This window comes from Oryctolagus cuniculus, chromosome 3, assembly GCF_051225735.1.
Source record: "Oryctolagus cuniculus isolate XC-2025 breed Fujian yellow rabbit chromosome 3, ASM5122573v1, whole genome shotgun sequence".
Taxonomy (NCBI): Eukaryota; Metazoa; Chordata; class Mammalia; order Lagomorpha; family Leporidae; genus Oryctolagus; species Oryctolagus cuniculus.
The window spans coordinates 4,173,952-4,195,175 of NC_142869.1; the positions used below are offsets into that span (position 1 = coordinate 4,173,952).

At 54.5% G+C, this 21,224-nt stretch overlaps 1 protein-coding gene across 22 annotated transcripts in view; it reads right to left on the reverse strand.

Annotated features, from left to right (window-relative positions):
• The window catches only part of AGAP1 (ArfGAP with GTPase domain, ankyrin repeat and PH domain 1), a 514,165-nt gene that overhangs the window by 230,150 nt on the left and 262,791 nt on the right, over nt 1-21,224 (reverse strand). The gene's annotated exons all lie outside the window — the stretch shown is intronic.

Consider the following 21,224-nt stretch of genomic DNA (forward strand, 5'->3'; position numbering starts at 1 on the left):
GGGAACCCCGGCACCCTCCCTCCAGACACCCTGCTCTCGGGCTGCCTTGTGCCCCGGCCGCTCAGCACCTCACCTGCCTGTGATGAAGCTGGGGCCCCGGGCTCAGTCCATCAAGCTCCTGGACCTGCCTGATCAGCACTGGCACAAGGAGCTCACTGCCTGGGGTGGGCAGCTCCTCTCATAGCCTGGATGCAGGGGAGAGCCAGCCTCCCCCCGCCCCTCACAGCACTGATCTGGTGCTGGGTGCTGGGTGCTGGGTGCTGGGTGCTGGCGGCTCACCTGCCTTCCTGGCCACACCGAAGGCTCAGCAGGGCTTGGTGTGCACCTGGTCGCTGCAGCCAATAACCAGACACAGGAGCTGGGCTGTTAATTACCAACGACGGCACCGACATCACACATCAGAACCATTATTCCTAAGAACTCCACACGTTCCTGAAGACTGATTAATTAAGCATTAATAGTGAAGTTTAGAATCTCTACAACGCGTACCTTAACAATGTGGCACCCATTCTAAATGTAATACAAGACACAAAAGTGCCTTTGAAGAGCTGTGCATGTACCTGGGCAATTATTTCATCAAATGGGTTAATGATTTCCAGAATGTATTCACTTGGATTTTTAAAGAATGCAGAAATTAATTCTACTGAACTGTAAAGAAAATGCTAATGAAATATTACAGACAAAATCAAACAAATCCAAGATTAGAATGAAATGGCACATCAATCAGTAGGGTGGAGAATGCTGAAGAGAGAAATTATCATCAGTATAAAGAAGACTGATCAATAGCGGACATGACAAGGCAGGCTAGGCTGGGAGAACACACTCGCGAATGCACTCTGATGAAGGAGTATTATCCAAAGCCCACCAGTGTTCAACACCAAGCGGGAGCCATGAGGTCAACCATAAGAAAATGAACAACCCAATTCAGACAGGAGAGATCTGGGGCCGGCGCAGTTGCGCACTTGGTTAATCCTCCGCCTGTGGTGTCGGCATCCCGTATTGGCTCCGGGTTCTAGTCCCGGTTGCTCCTCTTCCAGTCCAGCTCTCTGCTGTGGCCCGGGAAGGCAGTGGAGGATGGCCCAAGTCCTTGGGCCCCTGCACCCACATGGGAGATCAGGAAGAAGCTCCTGGCTCCTGTCTTTGGATTGGTGCAGCGCCGGCCATTGCGGCCATTTGGAGAGTGAACCAATGGAAGGAAAACCTTTCTCTCTGTCTCTCTCTCTCACTGTCTATAACTCTGCCAAATAAATAATAATAAAAAAAAAAATCTAAAAAAAAAAAAAAAAAAAAAAGGAGAGATCTGAACCCAACTCTCACCGAAGCCGGCACACAGATACACGGGAGAGACGGTCAGCATTGTGTGCCGTCAGGGAGACACAAACAAGAAACTGCCACCACCCGCCCATCGGGATGGCCCAAATCTAACACGGACACCACCGACTGCTGGCAGGGAGGTGGAGCCACAGGAACTGTCACTCAGTCTGCTGGGAATACAGAGTGCGCAGCCCCTGGAAGACAGCTGGGCACTCCCTGCATTCTCGCCGTGCAGTCTGGCAAGCACACAGAGTAACCGTAATGGCCCAAACCTGAAGCACCAACACGTCCTTCAGCAGACGAACAAAGGAAACAAACCTGCCGCACGTCCACATGATGGCGTATTCGTGCTAAAAAACAGACAGATGAGCTGCCAGCCCATGAAGACGTGGGGAACCTTCAACGCAGGTTAGCAAGTAAAAGCAGCCAGTCTAACAAGGTTACACGCCGAGTGACCTCAACTCTGCGACATTCTGGGAAAGGCAGAGCTCCGGGACAGTGAAAGCAGCCCTGGCTTCCAGGAGCTGGGGTGCAGGGAGGGAGGGATGAACAGGCAGGGCACAGAGCACCTTCAGGGCAGGGGGTACCGGTCACCATACACTTGGCCAAACCCACCAAACGTTCAGCACCGAGAGCGAGCCCTGACATCCACAGTGGGCTCTGGGCCAAGGCTGGCTCACAGGCTGCAGCCCGGCACCACCGGGGAATGCCGATGATAGCGGAGGCCATGTATGCGGGGCAAGGAGCACACGGCGAAGCCCTGCACCCTCCTCTTCCACCTGCCGTGAGGCACGGCGTCGACAGAGGGAGGGCCTCTGCAGCTCCCATGGACGCTGACAGTCAAGAGCGGCCCAGCCTCTGCGCCAAGCCTGGTAGCCAGAGGCCAAGGAGCCTTGGGTGGCAGAGAGAGCCCTGGTGCCAGCCTCCCTACCCTGCCAGAGCCCAGACGTAGAGAACACAGCAAAGAGACAGGCGCCCTGGCTACGGGGGTCCCGGAGCCTCAGCTGAAGACAGCGGTGCCTGAATCCCGCACTGGGCATCAGAGAGCTGTGTGCTGTCTTCCGTCAGAGCAGCAGAGGTAATCTAGGTAATCTAGGACCAGCATGTCACAGTAACACAGGGACCCCACAGTCCTGGCATCTGCTTTGAGAAATGCGAGGGGGGTGGAAACTTCCGGAATCCTCTCCCTGACCTTCCCCTCTTAGGACAGACAACAGGTTCCCAAAGTATGCTTGTGCTGAACCCTCCCTGGCCCGGCCTCTGGCTCCACCCCCACAGGGTCAGCACTGACTTGATGGGCAGCTCCTCCCCGAGCCCCACCCCCACCACTCGGTATTGTAGGCGGTGCTTCCAGAACAAACCTGGCTCTGGGCAAGTCCACGTGGTGCTGAGCTGCAGCTTAAGGCAGTTGTGAGAATCGAGATTTTTCACTCAATAAACATTCACGGAGAGCTGCTCCAGGGGCCTGGGACATGCTAGAGGCCCAGATGATCCAGAAAACCAGACACCACCTGGACTGCGTGGCGCTTACATTCCGGTGGGCTGGCACACACAGTCGCAGCAGACACGCGCCGCCACGCGCTGCTCTCAGAACGCTTCCTCTCCCACCAAGTCCAGCGTCCAAGAAAGATGGCCTCACTCATGCCCCCTACGGTCCAGAAACCTGAGAACAAACCGGAAAACGTCCGTCCCCAGGAAACCCACACTCTGTGGGAGAGCGATCACAGTTCCATCCACCTGTCCCTTTGACATGACCCACGGTGGCCCGGGCCAGCCTCGGTCCCCAAGGGTCCCCCTGCTGCCCACAAGACCCCTGCTGGGCCTGCCTGCTCTTGGGCTCAGCACTTCTGGCCACCAGGTGACCTCCCCGCACACCCCACGGCCTCTCCCGGGCCCTGGCAGCGCCGATCCGGCCACCGCTGGAAAACACCCTTCCCGCTATCAGGCTTGTCTTCCTCATCTCCAGCAGCCCTCCAGGAGAGGCAAACCATTTTAAACCATTTTCAGGGAAATCCTGCTCAAAGTGGGACCCGAGGCCTCTGGCAGGATCTGGCGATGGGGGTTGTCCTCAGGGTGACTGACACCCACGACTTCCTGCTCGGAGATGGGGGCAGAGTCACAGCCATTCCCCTACCTTGGTGGCATGGTGGTGGGGTCACAGCAAAGTATCCTGGCGCACAGAAGAACTTTTAAAAGTCATTGATAAGGCTCATTAAAGTATCAAAATGTCACTTACTCCATGCGAATCGTTAAAAATTATTAGTACAAGTATTAGTAGAGAGAGTCATTACAGCAAGGAAATACCACCAGGAGCACCGAGCAAAATGCCCGTCACCTTGGAGCTTCACCGGGGCTTCCCACCCGGCTCTGAGCCCTGTCCAGCAGGAGGACGTGAGCACTCTGCGCTGACCCTCACGTCAGAGCCCAGAACCCAGTCAGGGGCGTGCTGGCCGAGAACCGATGTCAGCGGCCAGCTGGAGAAAACCATGGGCGCTTCAGCTGAGACCAACAGGAGGACCAAACACGGACATGTGAACGGAGCGGGAGGTGCAGGCGCAGGGCCGGAATACTCTGCCTGGCTTCCCAACTCAACGTCCAACCCCATTTTCCAAGCGTATGTACACACACACACACACACACAATTATATATGTATATGTAATTATATAAAATTATATATATATTGTTTATTTGGGAGGCAGAGTTACAGACAGAGAGAGGGAGAGACTCAGAGAGAGGTCTTCTATCCGCTGGTTCACTCCCCAGATGGCCGCAACAGCTGAAGCTGGATCTATCTGAAGCCAGGAGCCAGGAGCTTCCTCCAGGTCTCCCATGTGGGTGCAGGGGCCCAAGCACTTGGGCCATCTTCTACTGCTTTCCCAGACCATTAGCAGAGAGCTGGAGCAGCAAGGACTCGAACTGGTGGCCATATGGAATGCCGGCACTGCAAGTGGAGGCTTAACCCACTACACACAGCACCGGCCCCAGAGGTAGGGACAGAGATCTTCCATCAGCTGGTTTACCCTGCAACTGTCCACACCTGCCTTCTCTGGGCCAAGCCAAAGCCAGGAGCCAGGAGCTCCATCCTGGTCTTCTACGCAGGTGCAGGGGCCCAAGCACTTGATCCATCTTCTGCTGCCTTCCCAGGCGCATTAGCAGGGAGCTGGATTGGAAGTGGAGGAGCTGAGACTTCAACTGGCATTCATATGGGATGTCAGTGTCATAGGCAGCAGCTTAACCTGCTGCGCTACAACACCAGTATATTTTTTAAAATAAAAAGCTTACAGCTGGGTCGTAATCCTGAAGGGGAGGCGTCTCCTCTCGTCTGCAATGTGGGGAGAGACGCAGAGCCAGCTGGGGCTGCACTGGTGTGGGATTTTCCAACAGGGGAACCAACATCCACACACCCTGCAAGCTTAAGGCTGCTGGATAAACCTATTCAGGGCACGGGCAAGGAAGGGGCATGAAGCCATTGCTCTGGGCTTGCTTGGCTCAACAGTGTGGAGATGTGTGCTGCCATGGCAACGGTGGGATGGAACCAGAAGCTGGCTGTAAGCATCTAAAAAGATGCGGGCAGCAGAGGCCTCCTTCTATCTGCCCGTGCAGCATCCTGGGGTGGGCAGAGGCTAGACCCGAGGAGCAGGCCTGCGACCCTGCCTGGGGGCAGCTGGGAGGCGCCCATCTGCAGTCAGCTGCGACACTGGAGAGCAAGGGCTGCCTCCCTCCTCCCGCTGGAGGTGTCAGCCAGCCTGGTGGCTCCTAGGGACAGGGCCTGCGCGCGTGGGAGCCTAGCTGAGCCCCCTCCCTCCCTGCACCCTGCTAGAATTGGGGCGGCTTTTAGACTTCGGATCCAACATTACTTCTTATTGCATACACTGACCAGGCTGCAAATCTATTCAAGAGGGAACTTCAAGAAGCCAGTGGAAAAGTAGAGTTCAAGGGAGGAGTCGGCTTTGGTACAAACAGTTTTGAAATCCACGCATAGTTTTCCCACACTGTGTATTTTTCACACATGATTTTTAAAAATACACCAAAATAAACTCATAGTTTTAATTCGATTTTCTGTGATTTTTTACAAATACCTTCATATTACAGGCCAAATTTATGCTGAGTTAGTTCTAGTCGTAATCTTATCCTTCTTAATAGAGACACTGCTCAACACAAACATTTTCTGCTCTTTCTAACTGCAAATAAAATATGAGCATATATTTTTAAAAGAAGACATTGAAATAAAGCACATTAATTGCCCCAATTAAGCAAAAATCATAATGATATACACAGAAGAGACTGTGTGGAGGGCAATGGAAAAAAAAAATAAAAAGGCTGGCTTCAAATTAATGTAGCGACATTTTTCAAACATTCTCTTCTGCTGCTTTTCAGGCTGTGGGCACAGCCAACAGAGTACTGAAAATGTCTTCCCCAAAATGAGGCCAAGACCACCTGGGAGCAGCTGTCCGAGGGTCACTGGTTCCTTCCTTACGGATCACGTGGAAATCAGTCTCTGCCTCCATTAGCAGCCGACCCCTTCCCCCTCCCTCCAGCCCTATCACCAGGTAGGAAGGGGACAAGGAGGGGCCATCCAGGACACAGGGAGCCAGGCCCCAGTGACCGATCTGGCCCTGCCCAGGACGCAGGGAGCCAGGCCTCAGCGGCTACCCCCTGCCCAGGACACCAGGGAACCAGGCCCCAGCGACTGATCCGGCCCAGGACACAGGGAGCCAGGCCCCAGCGGCTGCCCCCTGCCCAGGACACAGGGAGCCAGGCCCCAATGGCTGCTCCTGCCCAGGACACAGGGAGTCAGGTCCCAGTGGCCAGCCCGGCCCAGGACACAGGGAGCCAGGCCCCAGCGGCTGCCCCTACCCAGGATGCAGGGAGCCAGGCCCCAGCGGCTGCCCCTGCCCAGGACGCAGGGAGCCAGGCCCCAGCGGCTGCCCCTGCCCAGGACGCAGGGAGCCAGGCCCCAGCGGCTGCCCCCTGCCCAGGACGCAGGGAGCCAGGCCCCAGCGGCTGCCCCTGCCCAGGACGCAGGGAGCCAGGCCCCAGCGGCTGCCCCTGCCCAGGACGCAGGGAGCCAGGCCCCAGCGGCTGCCCCCTGCCCAGGACGCAGGGAGCCAGGCCTCGGCAGCCGCCCCAGCCCAGCCTGTGTTCATCCAGGCTCAATTTCCACAATGGGAAACAGGTCTCATTTTCTTCCAACATCATTTCCAGTAGCAATTTGCACTTTTCTACAAATGGTCTTTTGAGTGGTTATTCTTGCTGAATTGCAAACAATAAGACAAGACTTCCATCAATCAAGCCTTCTGGATCTCCTACATGGCTGATGGGAAGGCGAGTGTCCATCTTCGACCACTGCCGCCACCACCACGGCTACCAGGGAGGCGCCCCGAGGACACAGGCCCCAGAGCCGTGCTTTCCTTTGCTGAAACGATGCACCACCAGGGAGGCGCTGGTCACCGAGCCAGGGCGACTCAGACAACGCCGTGCCTGGGGAGCGCGCAGGCGCTTACGGCAGGCCTTCCTCGGTGCTGCAAACACGAGCGTGGGCAGCGTGAGGTAAGGGCGTCTCTAACCTAAGTGTGAAAAATATTTTTATTGCTCTGGGAATAGTCACCGTTAACTGAATGCAACAACAAAGAGAGCAGAAAAAGAGCATGCAGACCCGAGGGAATTAGCAAATCAATTAACAAGTAATTCAAGAACTAATTTCTACACTGCCTCTTAGCACAAAATTGTATCTTTAATTTCTCCTGCACTAAGCATCTCTGTGATGGTCCTAACACACCCTGACGCTGTAAATGAGTTTACAAGTATCTCTTTTTGATTGGCTATACAACATTATTTCTTCACAGTTCAGTGCTGCTGCAGCCAAGTGTTCTGAAATATTTAATTATACTGGTAGCTACCAGTTACCAATTTGCAAGACCCACCGTGAGTACAGTACATTTTAAAGAACTAGTAATCAACTAATTAAAACCACAGTGAATTCCAGATACTCCAATTACACACAACTGCTGGCGCACACACTTAGCGCATTTGTGCACGCAGGGGAAGGAGAGCCTGCAGGCCTGGCTCCGCCACGGAACCAGGATGCCACCCGCTGAAGGCCTGAGCACTGGCGCTTCAGAAAGTCCCCCCGAGGCGGCCCCGGCCTGCCTGGGCTTTTAACACAACTGAGCAAGCGACGTGGGACGCCCGCGGACGGAAGCGGCTGTTTGACAGGAAGATGGCGTGTTTGCGGAAGGTGCAGACCTGGGTTTCTGAGGTCACGCCAGGTGAGCTCAGCTCTCCCATCTTGAAAATGAAAGCAACGATGCCGCCTTGCCCGCAGGGCCCGCCGGGGAGAGAGATACACACCAGAGGGCTGTGCTCACCTTGGTGAGCAGGTGCTTTATAATCTGGGAGGCAGGAAAGCCAGGAGGAAGCTCCCATCTACAGGTTCACTCCCAAACTGCCTACCATCACCAGGACTGGGCAAGGGCCAGCTGGGACTGGGAACCCAATCCGGGTCTCCCCCACGGCTGGAGGAAGCCACTGACTGCCTCCCAGGGTGCACAGCACCAGGCAGCGAGAGTCAGGAGCCGAGCGGGGACTCAAACCCAGGCAGCCCAGTGTGGGAAAACGCCTATTACTTCTTTCACGAATAGTGAGACCTACGAGGAGGGAGCAGAAGGGCTCAGCGTAGGAAAACCTGGCCTCTCACAGGACTGGCAGACACACCGGTGAAACAGTGAACACACGCTGTTTGTTACTTTTAAACAGTGCCTGAGGAAGGAGAAAATACTGGAGATGTGGGTGTCCGTGACAGACAGGCAAGTGCGGCAAGTCCCTGAAGGAGGGACAGGGCCCGAACCATCGCGTCCTCCTGGGACTTGGCTTCCCCGTCTAGGAAGTGAAACCTCCCCCAGCTTTAACAAGAGGACACCGCGTTTCTGGTGGGGATGTAAGAGGAAAGAACTGAGACATCTGGGCAAAAATGGGATGTTTGCACATACACAAAAACGGTTCATCCACAGAATCTGTCATCATTATATTATAGAAATATATGTATTGCGGGTATTATTATATTACAGAAATATATGTGAATATAAACCTACATATACATACCACATTTTAAGAGTAAGTTTACTGGGGCCGGTGCTGTGACATAGCAGGTAAAGCCGTCACCTGCGGTACCAGCATCCCAGATGGGCACCAGGTTGAACCCTGGCTGCTCCACTTCTGATCCAGCTCTCTGCTATGGCCTGGGAAAGCAGTGGAAGATGCCCAAGTCCTTGGGCCCCTGCACCTGTGTGGGAGGCCTTGAAGAAGCTCCTGGCTTCTGGCGTTGGATCAGCACAGCTCCAGCTGTTGCAGCCATTTGGGGAGTGAATCAACAGATGGAAGACTTCTCTCCCTCTCTGTAACTCTGCCTTTCAAATAATAATAATAGGTAAATAAATCTTCAATAAAGAAACTAAGTTTATTTTGGGGCAGGTAGGGACGCAGTTGGGTCGCCAGCATCCCACGCCAGAGTCCTCGGTTAGAGTCCAGCTCCTCTGCTTTGATCCAGCTTCCTGCTAATCACACCCTGAGAGGCAGCAGGCGATGGCCTGGGTTCCTGCCACTCACATGGGAGTTACAGATTCCAGTTCTAGTCTCCTGGCTTCAGCCTGTCCCAGCCAGGCATTTGGGGTGTGAACCAGCAGCTCGGAAGATCTCTCTCTGACTTTCAAATGAAATGAAAATAAACAAAAAATTTTGAGATCTACACATCATCGTATCATAACATGCATTTTCCATGAACTTCGTAGAGACTCACATGCATGGATTTCAATTTTTCTTTGCACCAAAGTAAATTTATCTTTTAATTCTATTTTCCATGAACTTTTTGAAAAGCTCTAATTTACTGATATATTCTTTATTCTCTGAGAAGAATTACTTAAGAAAAACACGTAAATCCAGGTAGCAGACTTTTCAATTTTCATACGAAAAATTTCATGAGACAGAGAGTGGTACGCAATTGGTGGCCGTACCTTTAAGAAGCCATTTCTCCTTCCCTACCCAGGGCACGTAGCCGGGCCGCAGCAGCCTTCAAACCAGTCACAGACAGCTGTCGGCCTGTCCCTGGGATGGGCCGGGCATCTGCACCTGCTTGCCGTCCAGGGCCTCTCCCTGGCTCAGTGGCCCCAGCTCCTCCTAGAGGGGCAGTGTCCTCACTCTCCTGTTCCCTCCCGCACACAGGAGCCAAACAAGCAGTCAGTTCAATGTTCCCTGACAGCAAATCAACGCAGCAGCAAAGAAAACAGGAAAAATGACACTGGAACAAGCAGGCTGTGAAATACTCCCCACGTGTGTATTCCACGAGGCTAAAGGGCTTTTACTACCCGATCAATACTGTAGAATATTAGTCCACGTTTAACAACGATTCCATCAGGAGGGGCCTTTCAGGGTAGTCAGGCTTCAGGTTCACCCGGCACAGAGGTGAAAAGCGGCTGCTCTATTAAAACTCACACTGGGGCCGGCGCTGCGGCGCAGCGGGTTAAAGCTGCAGCCTGCAGGGCTGGCACCCCACATGGGCGCCAGTTCAAGTCCCAGCTGCTCCACTTCCCATCCAGCTCTCTGCTATGGCCTGGGAAAGCAGAAGAAGATGGCCCAAGTCTTTGGGCTTCTGCACCCTTGTGGGAGACCCGGAAGAAGCTCCTGGCTCCTGGCTTTGGATCAGGCCAGCTTTGGTCATTGCGGTCATTTGGGGAGCGAACCAGCAGATGGAAGACCTCTCCCTCTCTCTCTCTCTGGCTCTACTTCACTCTGCAACTCTTTAAAATAATAAATAAAATAAATCTTTAAAAAAATGCACACACAGGGTGCCCTGGGTCTTTTACTTAAAATTATATACACATATCAGAAGAAAAAAATCTTTTTTAAAAAACTTATTACTGAAAACGATTTTTAAAGTAATTAACAGAGTATCAGCACAGCCTCAAAGTATCTTGCCCAAGATCTTAATCATTATTTTCATAAAAGAGAAAAACAATAACTCCCTTTAAAATTGATTTTTTTTAATTTGAGAGGCAGGGAGACAGCTTCCATCTCCTGGTTCTGCCTCATCTGCACACAACAGACAACAGCCAGGTGCAAGCTAAAACTGGGAGACAGAAACTCAATCCAGGTCTCCCACACGGGTGGCAAGAATCCAGTCATCTGTGCTATCACTCTGCCTCCCAGGGTCTGCACGGGCAGGAAGCTGGAATCCGGAGCAGAGCCAGGCATGAAACCCAGGCAGTCTCATCCGGGAATACAGGCATCGTAACTCCTAGGCCCAAGGCCGGCTCCAGGAATAACTCCACCACAACAGTGGTGAAGTCCAGCAAGCCTCCGCTGACCCTGGTGATCACGGCTACCGCCAGCAGTAAGACAGATGGCTGTGCTGTGCCTGCAGCTGGGGGTGCTGGGAAGGGCCTGCCGTCGCCTTCCCGACGCAGGTATTTCTGCCAGAAACACACTTCCTAACATCAGGCAATCCTCACGAAAAGGCCTTCCACGGAGTAACCGGCCCACGTTCCTACGTGGTGTCGAGCTCAGGAAGGTGAGACGCGCCGAGGACGGGGCCCGGGGTGGAGGTGACAACGCCGAGAGGAGGGATCCCGGGCCGGATCAGAGGACTGGGAGACATCCCCACAGGGCCTGCAGGTTAGTGGCTACGCACGCACCAGGTCTCATTTACTGGTCCTGAGGGCTGAACCACGGTTATGCAGAAGTATTCCCGAGAGAGGAAGCTGGGTTAGGGACACACAGGAGCTCGCTGGGCCATTTTTGGCAACCTCTCTGTAAGTCTAAAAATCAGTTCTCAAGAAAAATTAAAAATTCTCCAGTTCCCTCTCCTCCAGCCCCACCCTCGGTCACCGGCTCGTGTTCCACTCCCGCAGGTCTAAGCCCGGCACACATGGATCTTGGTGTTCTAATTTTTCCAAGCACACAGCTGTACTTTCTGCCTTCACACCCACTTCACAAAGACTTCATGCTTCTCCGAAGAGCCCGGCAACTGCCCACTTGGCGGCCACTTGCCCCGTCCTGCCCAGATCCCAGCCGCTGCCTGGCCCCCGCCACACGGACATCTGGTGCTCTCGGAATTACTCGTACGTTACTGCTGTCATTATTGTACACAGCGCTGCGTGAACTGCTTCTGCACCTTCTCCTGGCGGACTCGGGTCCCCGGGACACACCTCCAGCACGGAGACTCCTGGGACAGAGGGGCTCACGGTTTTGGGTCCTGTATGAATTACGGCTCCGCGGACTGCACTACCTTCAGTGCAGCAGCGTGGCGGTTCTGAAACCCAGCGTCTGAGTTTTCCTTAGTGTAGGGTACAGCCATTCTTGTTCATGACAAACCCTCGTATCAAATGACTCCTCATCGTCCTAGTTTACTATTTCTATACAGCAGAGGCGCGCAAGGGACAGACAAACGCTCCTGTGTTTCTCCATTTCCAAGCCATCCCATCTCTCTGCCGATACTGCTGGTACCTGGCTGGTCTATGTGTGTGTATCTACCTAACTTTTACGCCTATTAATTCTGCTATGAAGGGTTCTTCTGCAGAGTACCATGAGTAATAATGGTCGTTTTGGCCTCAACGCCAGTTACCATCATGAAACTGCGGCTGGTATAGACAGAGTAACAGGCAGCCGCAAACACAGTCCAGTGCTTCCAGAATTTGTGAGTTCGGCACTTAAAATCCCTTATCAATACAATCTTTGCAATGAAGACACGAAGATGAACTCCCTTCCACAGGAATATTGAAAAGCAGACAAGTTTTGGAAGAAACCGATTTTCTGAAATGGGGGTGGGTCATTGGCAAAGGCTCTATTCTTTGAAGATTAAAAAAAAAAAAGTTGCCACATTCGGGTAACCTAAATGTGGTACCTGGGTATGGTCTGTACATGAAACGGAGTTAAACTGAAAGAACAAGGAATTTAGAAGTTTTTAAAATGTAACTTAACGTAGAATGCAATTTCTCCAAAATAACATTCTTTGAAGACTAAAGTTTGCTTGAAGGAGGGAAATAAATGTCACACCATCAACCAGTAACATTCCAACATCCCACCACCACACCTCCCACCACCCTCCCTGCTCCACACATGCCGACGGGTTCCACGTGAAGCCTGTGGCAAGAGACACGTGAAGGCCACGCGTGTCTGCACAACAGGGACGAGAGAGGCGCGAGCCCCGTCTGGGAGAGGGCAGTGCGGTGTGTCGCGGGTTGCTGGGAAATCAAGGCAGGTCCCCCGGCTACACGAAAGCATCTCAGATGTCGCACAGTGAGTGCCCGGTGCACACCACCACGATCAGGCGGGTGCCGGCGCACACTGCCAGCGCTCTCACCACGATCGGGCGGGTGCCGGCGCACACCGCCAGCGCTCTCACCACGATTCGGGGGGGGGGGTGCCGGCGCACACCGCCAGCGCTCTCACCACGATTCGGGGGGGGGGTGCCGGCGCACACCGCCAGCGCTCTCACCACGATCGGGCAGGTGCCGGCGCATACCGCCAGCGCTCTCACCACGATCCGGCGGGTGTGGGTGACCTCCAGCTGAGGGAGGTGTGGGGAGTGAAGGATGGCAGGTGCAGGCCTGACTCCACCGGGAAGAACAGGTTCAGACGGCCCTGGGAGGTTAATTGTATTTTGGACATTTCCCTTCTCAGCAGCGGACAAATACAACTGGTATCTATCTCCAGATCTCTACAGACTGTCTTAGGGTTGCCAGCTTTTGGTAAAGGGAACTTGCTATCTAGTCTCCTGGTCACTGGTCATTCAAAAATGATTCTGCTCATGAGAACGCACGCCGAACTGTACATCTCCCCCCTCTCATTTATTTTTCACAGGGATCAATTTTCAATTGGATTCAAACACCTAAGAATAATTCTGTGTTAAGTAAAGAGTTCAACTGATGGTATTAAGTAGAAAAAGAAAATACTACAAAGAATAAAATAGTAAGCTGTTCCTTGACAGCCAGGACAAGGGCTGATCAAGTCATTGCTTCTCATAGCGTCAGTTTCACTTCTACAGGTGTCCTTTTAGGTGCTCAGTTGTCACAGATCAGGGAGAACTTATGATATTTGTCCCTTTGGGACTGGCTTATTTCACTCAGCATGATGTTTTCCAGATTCCTCCATTTTGTTGCAAATTACCAGATTTCATTATTTTTTTTACTGCTGTGTAGTATTCCACAGAGTACCTATCCCATAATTTCTTTATCCAGTCTTTGGTTGATGGGCATTTAGCTTGATTCCATGTCTTAGCTATTGTGAATTGAGCTGCAATAAACATGGAGGTGCAGACAGCTCTTTTATTTGCCAATTTAATTTTCCTTGGGTAAATTCTGAGGAGTGGGATGGCTGGGTTGTATGGTAGGGTTGTATTCAGGTTTCTGAGGAATCTCCAGACTGACTTCCATAGTGGCTTTACCAGTTTGCATTCCCACCAACAGTGGGTTAGTGTCCCCTTTCCCCCACATCCTCGCCGGCTGTCGCTCCTCCTCTTCATGGAGGAACGACACAGAACCCTGCCTAGGCTTCATATCCGAGTCACGGCACCATTATGTCGCTCCCCCTCTTCGTGGAGGAACGACACAGGACCCTGCGCTGTTCTTGTCTGCTCGGCCCTCCCCGGGTTTGCTGCTGGTTCTTCCCGGGGTGGCTACCGTCCCTTCCACCTCCGTGGAAGGGCGGTTCCCCCTGCCACTTTCCCCACTTCCGCAGGGGAGCGGCATACCGCCGGCCGGCTCTCTCGGGGGCTGCACAGGTGTTCCTTCAGATAGATGTTCCCCTTAGATGTTCCTGGTGCATGCCGTCTCTCTCCTCCTTTATAGTCCTCCTCCGCCAATCCCAACTTGGCTGCCCACACGCCAAGTACGCTGCTCTCCTCCAATCAGGAGCAGGATCAGCTCCTGGAGGTCATCACTCAAGTTGGCAAGAGGCAGCTGCGTAGAAGCTGGTTCCTCCTCTCCCAGCGCCATATTGTGGGAGAGCAGATGCATAGAATAAGTCTTAATTCCAGTAACTTAGTCTAGTCCGGGTTGCTCCCCACAGCCGGCATCCGTTGTTTGTTGGTTTCTGTATGTGAGCCATTCTGACAGGGTGAGGTGGAGCCCCGCTGTGGTTTTGATCGGCAGTTCCCTGATGCTGGTGATCCTCACACTTTTTCATGTGACACTCTGCTCATGGGTGAGAACTGAGCTCCATCCGGGCTGTGAACAACACAGGAGTAAAAGCAGGCTCCAGTGAGACGACTCCCACAGGCATCCACACAGGCGACCGCGACTGTGCGCGATCCACGGCGAGGGCTGACGAGCCGCCCATCACCCACTAGGGTTGTCACATTCAGGGGGAGAGCCGCACACTGGGCGGGGCCTACCTTTCCCTCGGTGAGAGGTCGTGCATTTATGTGGGCGTCGGCTCTTAGACGTGGGAGAAATGAAGGAAACCACAGTGCTAGGGCCTTCACCGCAGTAACCTGTGCTGGGGAGGCCAGACGGAAGCTGCGCCTGAGATGAACCTGGAACCGTGCGCATCTGCGGAACACGCACCCTTCCCGGACGGCCCTGCTGCAGACCGCACAGCTGCCGCACACCCGAAGGCACCATCTCTGCACGGAGAAGAGCTTCCGGTTTTTTGTTTTTTTTTTTTCCAAAACCAACTTTAGGAGGCGTCCATTGAACAGGACGGAAAGGACATCACAGTTACAGTTAAACTCCTCGTGAGGAGTGGGAGCTCCTCGCCGCACGGGCAGATTCGTTCCATTTCCAACAGGGACAGTCACGTGTCCCCAACGACGGGGATCCACTCTGCGACGTGTCACCAGGCGATGTCACTGCTGTGCAAATGTCATGGAGCAGGCAGACAAAACTAAGACGGCTACGACCTCCCGGGCCACGTGATCTGGGAGCACCACGGGACGTGCCGTCCACTCATGGATAAACCCTCACTACGGTGCGTGACTGTAGCGCTCTGCAGCTTAGGAGTGGCCAACTGAAGCCCCTCTGGTCAGAACACCTGGAGTCTTCTTTCCTTCCCATTATGCAGAGTCTCTTAAAATAGGGTCATCCGATTCCAACTGGGTTGGACAGGCATCAGCTGGCCTCACTTCTAACACTAGGAAGGCCCAAGAAAAAACCATTACAGGGGCCAGCACTGTGGCACAGTGGGTAAAGCCACTGCCTGCAGGGCTGGCATCCCATATGGGTGCCGGTTCTAGTCCCGGCTGCTCCACTTCTGATCCAGCTCTCAGCTATGGCCAGGGAAAGCAGTAGAAGATGGCTGAAGTCCTTGGGCCCCTGCACCTGCCTGGGAGACCTGGAAAAAGCTCCTGGCTCCTGGCTTCAGGTCAGCACAGCTCCAGCCGTTGCAACCAATTAGAAAGTGAACCAGCGGATGGAAGACCTCTCTCTCTCTCTCTCTCTCTCTCTCTCTCTCTCTCTTTGCCTCTCCTTCTGTGTGTAACTCTGACACTGAAATAAATAAACAAATCTTTAAAAGAAAATTACAGATGGCCTTGGGGCCACACCTGTGCTCCCTGCCTACACCTACTAGCACTGGCTGCCCGCATGCACCTATCACAGGTGAGTCGCGTTTCCCAGCCCTCCCCGCGGTGCGACTGGACTTGGAGAGGGGGTCCTTCAGGAGGCACCCAGTGGTTAGAGAAGGTTGTCAGGGTCAAGGCCCTGACCCAACAGGCCAGGCATCCTTACAAGAAGAGGCAGAGATGGCAGGGGTGCACAGCCGATGAAGAGCCACATAAGGACACAGCGAGGAGGCGCCGGGGAGTGAGGCCCCCCGGACGCCAACTCTACGCCAATCTCCAGCCCCCAGGACTGTGGGAAGTTAGTCTGCAGTTTAAGCTGCCCTGTCTGCGGATTGTATCATGGCAGGCCGAGCAAACTGTGTGACACTGCTGGCCAGGGGACAATGTCTTCCTGAGCCTTGCTGTTCCCATCGGCGAAATGCAGACTGCTGTGTTGCCCAGGTAGAGGGGTGGCATTAAACTCCCCCACGGGTTCTGGTGCTCGGTGGATTAAGTGGTCAGTAAGCCTGGGTGACCACCACCATGCGACAAATTACCGCCACCCATCACCAGGTCGTGACGAGGACAGGGGGAGAAGAGGTGACACGATCCTATGGTGAGAAAGCAGCTCGGGACACCGTCCAGGCGCATCCTTCTCCCCGGGGGAGCCGAGAGCCCAGGCCCTGGGCAGTCACAGGGAAGCTGCCCTCTGTCTGCACATGAGTGCACATTCCTGAGCTCCCGGGGAGCCAGATTTCACCATCACTGTTGAACTTCTGAAGGCAAAAAACAAGAATGGGCTCAACAAATCCCTCAGATACGATTCTAGCTTCTGGATTATGGGTACACACAGGATACACCGAGTCTTAAAACAACTTTCAGTCTTGGAAACCTCAGGATGCTGGCGCTGCGGATGGCAGGGTGCGCAGTGCTTCAGCACGTCACCATCTCACGTCACCCCCCACGTCACCGCAGCCTGCGCCACAGATACCCCACAAACTGTTAAACAGCCTCGTTACATGCCCCAGGTGTTCGCGTGAGACCTCACTGCCCCCACCCACGCTGACAGAGGGAGGGAGGTACCGTTTATTCAAAGACGAGCGACTGTGAAGTCACACATGGGCAACCAGGTATTTTGGGCTGTTTTTCCAGTGTCACTCTGATATCTGGGGGGCAGTAGGGAGCAGAACCACGTGACACACCCCCAACCCATTCAGTTCTGCATCGTGGCTGGGCTGCGTCTGCTGCATTCCTGGCCACAGGCAATAGTCCTGGGTGCTGTTCACCCAAGTGAGGCCAGCGAGCACTCAGGGCACCAGGTCCCTGATGCCAGGCAGCACCGCCTTGCCATGTGGGTGCCTGTGGGCTGCCTGCTCCCCTTGGCTCCCCGTGGCCAGGCTGAGCAGCGGGAGCCATCATCACGGCACCTCGGCAGAACTCCCCCCTCCCACGGTTCCGGAAGCAAGGCTGCTGGCCGCCGTCCTTCTCTCTTCCAATTTCCAGTTTGCTCCCTGTGACAGCGGCCGGCCGGCTCACTGTGCACGGAGTCTGACGCCCAGGCCACTAGGGTGAGCACCCTCAGGCTGTTTCTTCTGCCCGCGCCACACGCCATGGCCGCTCACACGGACCCCAGGTACCACTCGGCACAGGTCGGTGGCCTGGGCGAGGGGCCCGCTCCCCAGGCTCCTTCACCTACTTGACAATCGCTTCTTTCTACTCAACTGTCAAAACCACAGGTGGCTGGCAAATGGGTTACGGCCTCACAGCGGGGGCGGCGGAATGCCCCAGCCTGGCCGCCTCTTCCCCCAGATGCTTGCAAAGACTACGTGGAGGCTTCAGGGGCTGCACCTGCCAGCTGACCCTCGACTCTGGATGCAGCCACATCTGGGTTCAAGGTCCAAATCAAGACTTTAAGCACTGGCACCGTAGTATAACTGGTTAAACCACCGCCCGCAATACCAGTATCCCATGCAGGTGCCGGTTCAGGTCCCAGCTTCTCCGCTTTCTGATCCAGGTCCCTGCTGGTGAGCCTGAGAAGGCAGCAGAGGCTGGACTGCACCCACGTGGGAGACCCAGATGCAGCTCCTGGCTCCGGCCCTGATTAGCCCCGGCTGGTGCAGCCACCCGAAGAGTGAACCAGCGTTTGAAGTCTCCCTGTCTGCCTTTCAGATAAATAAAATCCTTTTTAAAACACAAGACTTTAAGAAAACGGGGGAAAAAATGGAAATAAAAGATAAGTTCATTTTGCTGCAAAAATGAAATTCATGTAATATACATTTCCCATGGACTTATAACAATTTATTTATTTGAAAGGCAGACACACACATGCACAGAGGGACAGAGTCCTCCCACCCACCGGCTTAACGCCCTAACGCTGGCAACAGCTGAGACCAGGCTGGGCCTGAAGCCTGGGGCCAGGAACTCAAATCCAGACCTCCTGCAAGGATGGCAGGGACACAAGTACTTCAGCCATCAGAGCTGCCCCAGGCTGCACCTAGGCAGGAAGCTGGGACTGGAAGTGGAGCCGGGACTCAAAGCCACACACTTCCCAAGCGGCGCTTTAACCACTGCACCACACGCCCGCCCTCCGTGAGCTGCTTTGGAGTGACTGCTCCTGCTTCTCTTCGCCTACTTTTCTTCAATGCAACCAGACTTGTTTCTCGCAAAAATATCAACGACACGATGAAAGACACAAATTCAAAACTTCCAAAGTGCTAATGAGCGGGTGCAGGTTCTGTCCACGACCCTCCACCAGCCTGATGTGAGTAACCCTGGGCAAATCCTCATGGACATGGCCGGCGTCACGGGCACGGCAGTCAAAGCTCACAGAGGCCGAGCGCCCCTCCCGAGGGGCTGCACTGCACCCCGATTCCCACCCTGTGTCCCACCTTCCTAACCCCAGGAGAGCCGGTCCCCTTGTGGTCTGACACGGAGCCCCTGATGGGGAGCACCGCTAACCACAGCTGGTCTGCAGAGTGAAGACACTCCCAAACGGAAGGTATCACGGCACAAGTACCACTTTATCTTTGAAACCTCCCAAGACCACCTACTGCCTCCAAAGATTTAATGAAGAGGTTCTGTTTGTGTTTGTCCCTGCCAAATTTAAAAACATATATATGTATATATACATATGTGTGTGTGTGTGTACCTTTTCAGTTGTGTAACTATGACACCACAAACCGATCAAGATTTGCCACAACACAAATGGATTCTAGAGTCCAGTAAGGCCGAGGGAGGTCCTGTGGTCTCTGCTTTCCAACCTGAGCGTCAGGAGTGGAGGACATGGCCTGGCTCTGGCTAGCAACACAGAGGGACAGGAGGTCGGGGCTCAAGGCTGCGCATCTGAACTCAAATATAGAGATTAAAAAATGCTAAAGAGGAAGAAAGAAAGGAGAGCACACAGCTGCCATCCCCAAACAGACCTCCCATCTGCCACCCCCGATTTGCATGTCACCTTCTCGGGGCTCATTTGTACTTCATTAACTGCCATTGACTTAACAAGATTTATGCAAATGACACCACAGGAGCTCCCTGACTCCCACTGCAATCAAGCGGTTATGCACGCACAACTCCGCAGCAATGAAAAATTCATACGGGACAGGCCCACTCGCCGCGGAGCCGGGCCGCTGGCTGTTATTTCCCCCGCTTTGCTTCCACACTTGTGTTTGAATAGACCTCATCTTACCAGCAAGGAGACAGAACTCTGACCAATCCCCTCCGAGACCCCAGAGCAGACAGGAAAAGGTGAGGTGAGCCCAGGTCCACAGAGGTGGGGTCACGCCCAGGAGAGGGGTCACATTCCAGGAGAGAGGTTTAATTGGGGGGAGAGAGAAAGGGCTGAAGTCATGGGCTCTCACGGCAAGCGAGCTGCACAGGACACGTGAGACGCTGCTGAAACCCTCCACTGGGGCTCCTACACCCGGCAGAAACCCGAGCCAGGCTGTCCTGCCCTAGGCCTCAGCCACCCCTTAGAAGATTCCCGGGGGACGGGGGTCAAAAGGTCTGTGTGCAGTGACCAAAGCAGGAGCCGGTCGGAAACACAGGAGCAGGCTGCCTGGAGTTCCTGCCGTGGCTCCTCTGCCAGGGCCCGGCCGCAGGTTCTGGGGTCTCTAATCACGCAGGCCAGGCAGGTCTTTAACGGGTGAGGTTAACACAAGGCATCTGCCACTCGGGAGGGCAGGACCACGCATGTGGCCCAGAGGGTCAGGGGGACAGGGATGACCCCTGCTGTGTGAGAACGGACGGCAGAAACAAGCTGGGACAGGCACAGCCTCAGAAGCTGCTCCCACGTGGGCCTGAGACATGGTTGTCTGAGGTCACCGCTCCCACACCTTACTTAAAACACAGGGCAGCTGCTTCCTGCGCTTCTGGAAGGCTTGCTGTCAACAGGCAGCGCGATGGATGCTGAGGCCGCACACAGGCGCTTGGTCTGAATCAGCCTCCTGGTGTAGCAGGTTCACCCTCATTTCAAAGAGGGTGGCCCGTCTGCCTCCACTGTAGTAACGCTGAGGATTCAATGGGATGCAGTCCGAACAGCACCTGAACACAAACACTCACTGAACCGCTCCTGTGTTCGGGAAACAAGGCCGTGGAGTTTCTAGAACATGCCACGACCCCCACCAGAGTCCTCTCGTGTCACTTCCATGTCACAGCTGTCACGCGGGAGGGTCAGGAATCCAGGCTATCGGGAACCATCTACGTTCCTTTAGAAACACAGGCGCACAGAGGCACGGAGGAAATCGATCCGGCGCCTCCAGGCCTACATCCATCTGTGGGACGCACACAAAGGCTGTGGCCAGGGTGTCCCAGACATGACTCATTCACACGTCCGCTTCTGCAGGAGCTGAGGGCTTCTCAGTGGAACCGCCACCTCTCAGTGTCTGCGGGCAGCCAGACACCCCCCTGGAACCCAGCTACAGACGGGGACGCCACGGCCCAGGAGAGCAGGGCCCGGGGGACGCTTCGCTGGGCCAGGGGTGGACCCCGGGAAGGAGCTGCCCTGTGTGCACGGGGGTGGGGCACTCAGAGGGAGAGCAGCTCCCTCTGCCAGGAGTCACTGTGAATTCAGACCAGGATTTAGATTTCAACGGGATTACCCCAAGCACTCACGATGGAAGAAGGCGCGCAAGGCCTGGCTCATACCCACTTTCCACTGGGTGCTCAATTCCGAAACCTACACACATATTGAAAATCCAGCCCTCCGCAGGCGAGCAGGGCGCAGGCTGAATGAAGGCTCCGGTCACACCACGGCCGCCCGGCTCGTGTGCAGGAGCGTCCGGGCCCACTCGTGAGCGCCGCCACCCAACCAGGAGTGGATGTGGACAAACAACTCTAGTCAAGCATTCGTATCCGTCAGCAGCCAATGTCCCAGCACCAGGT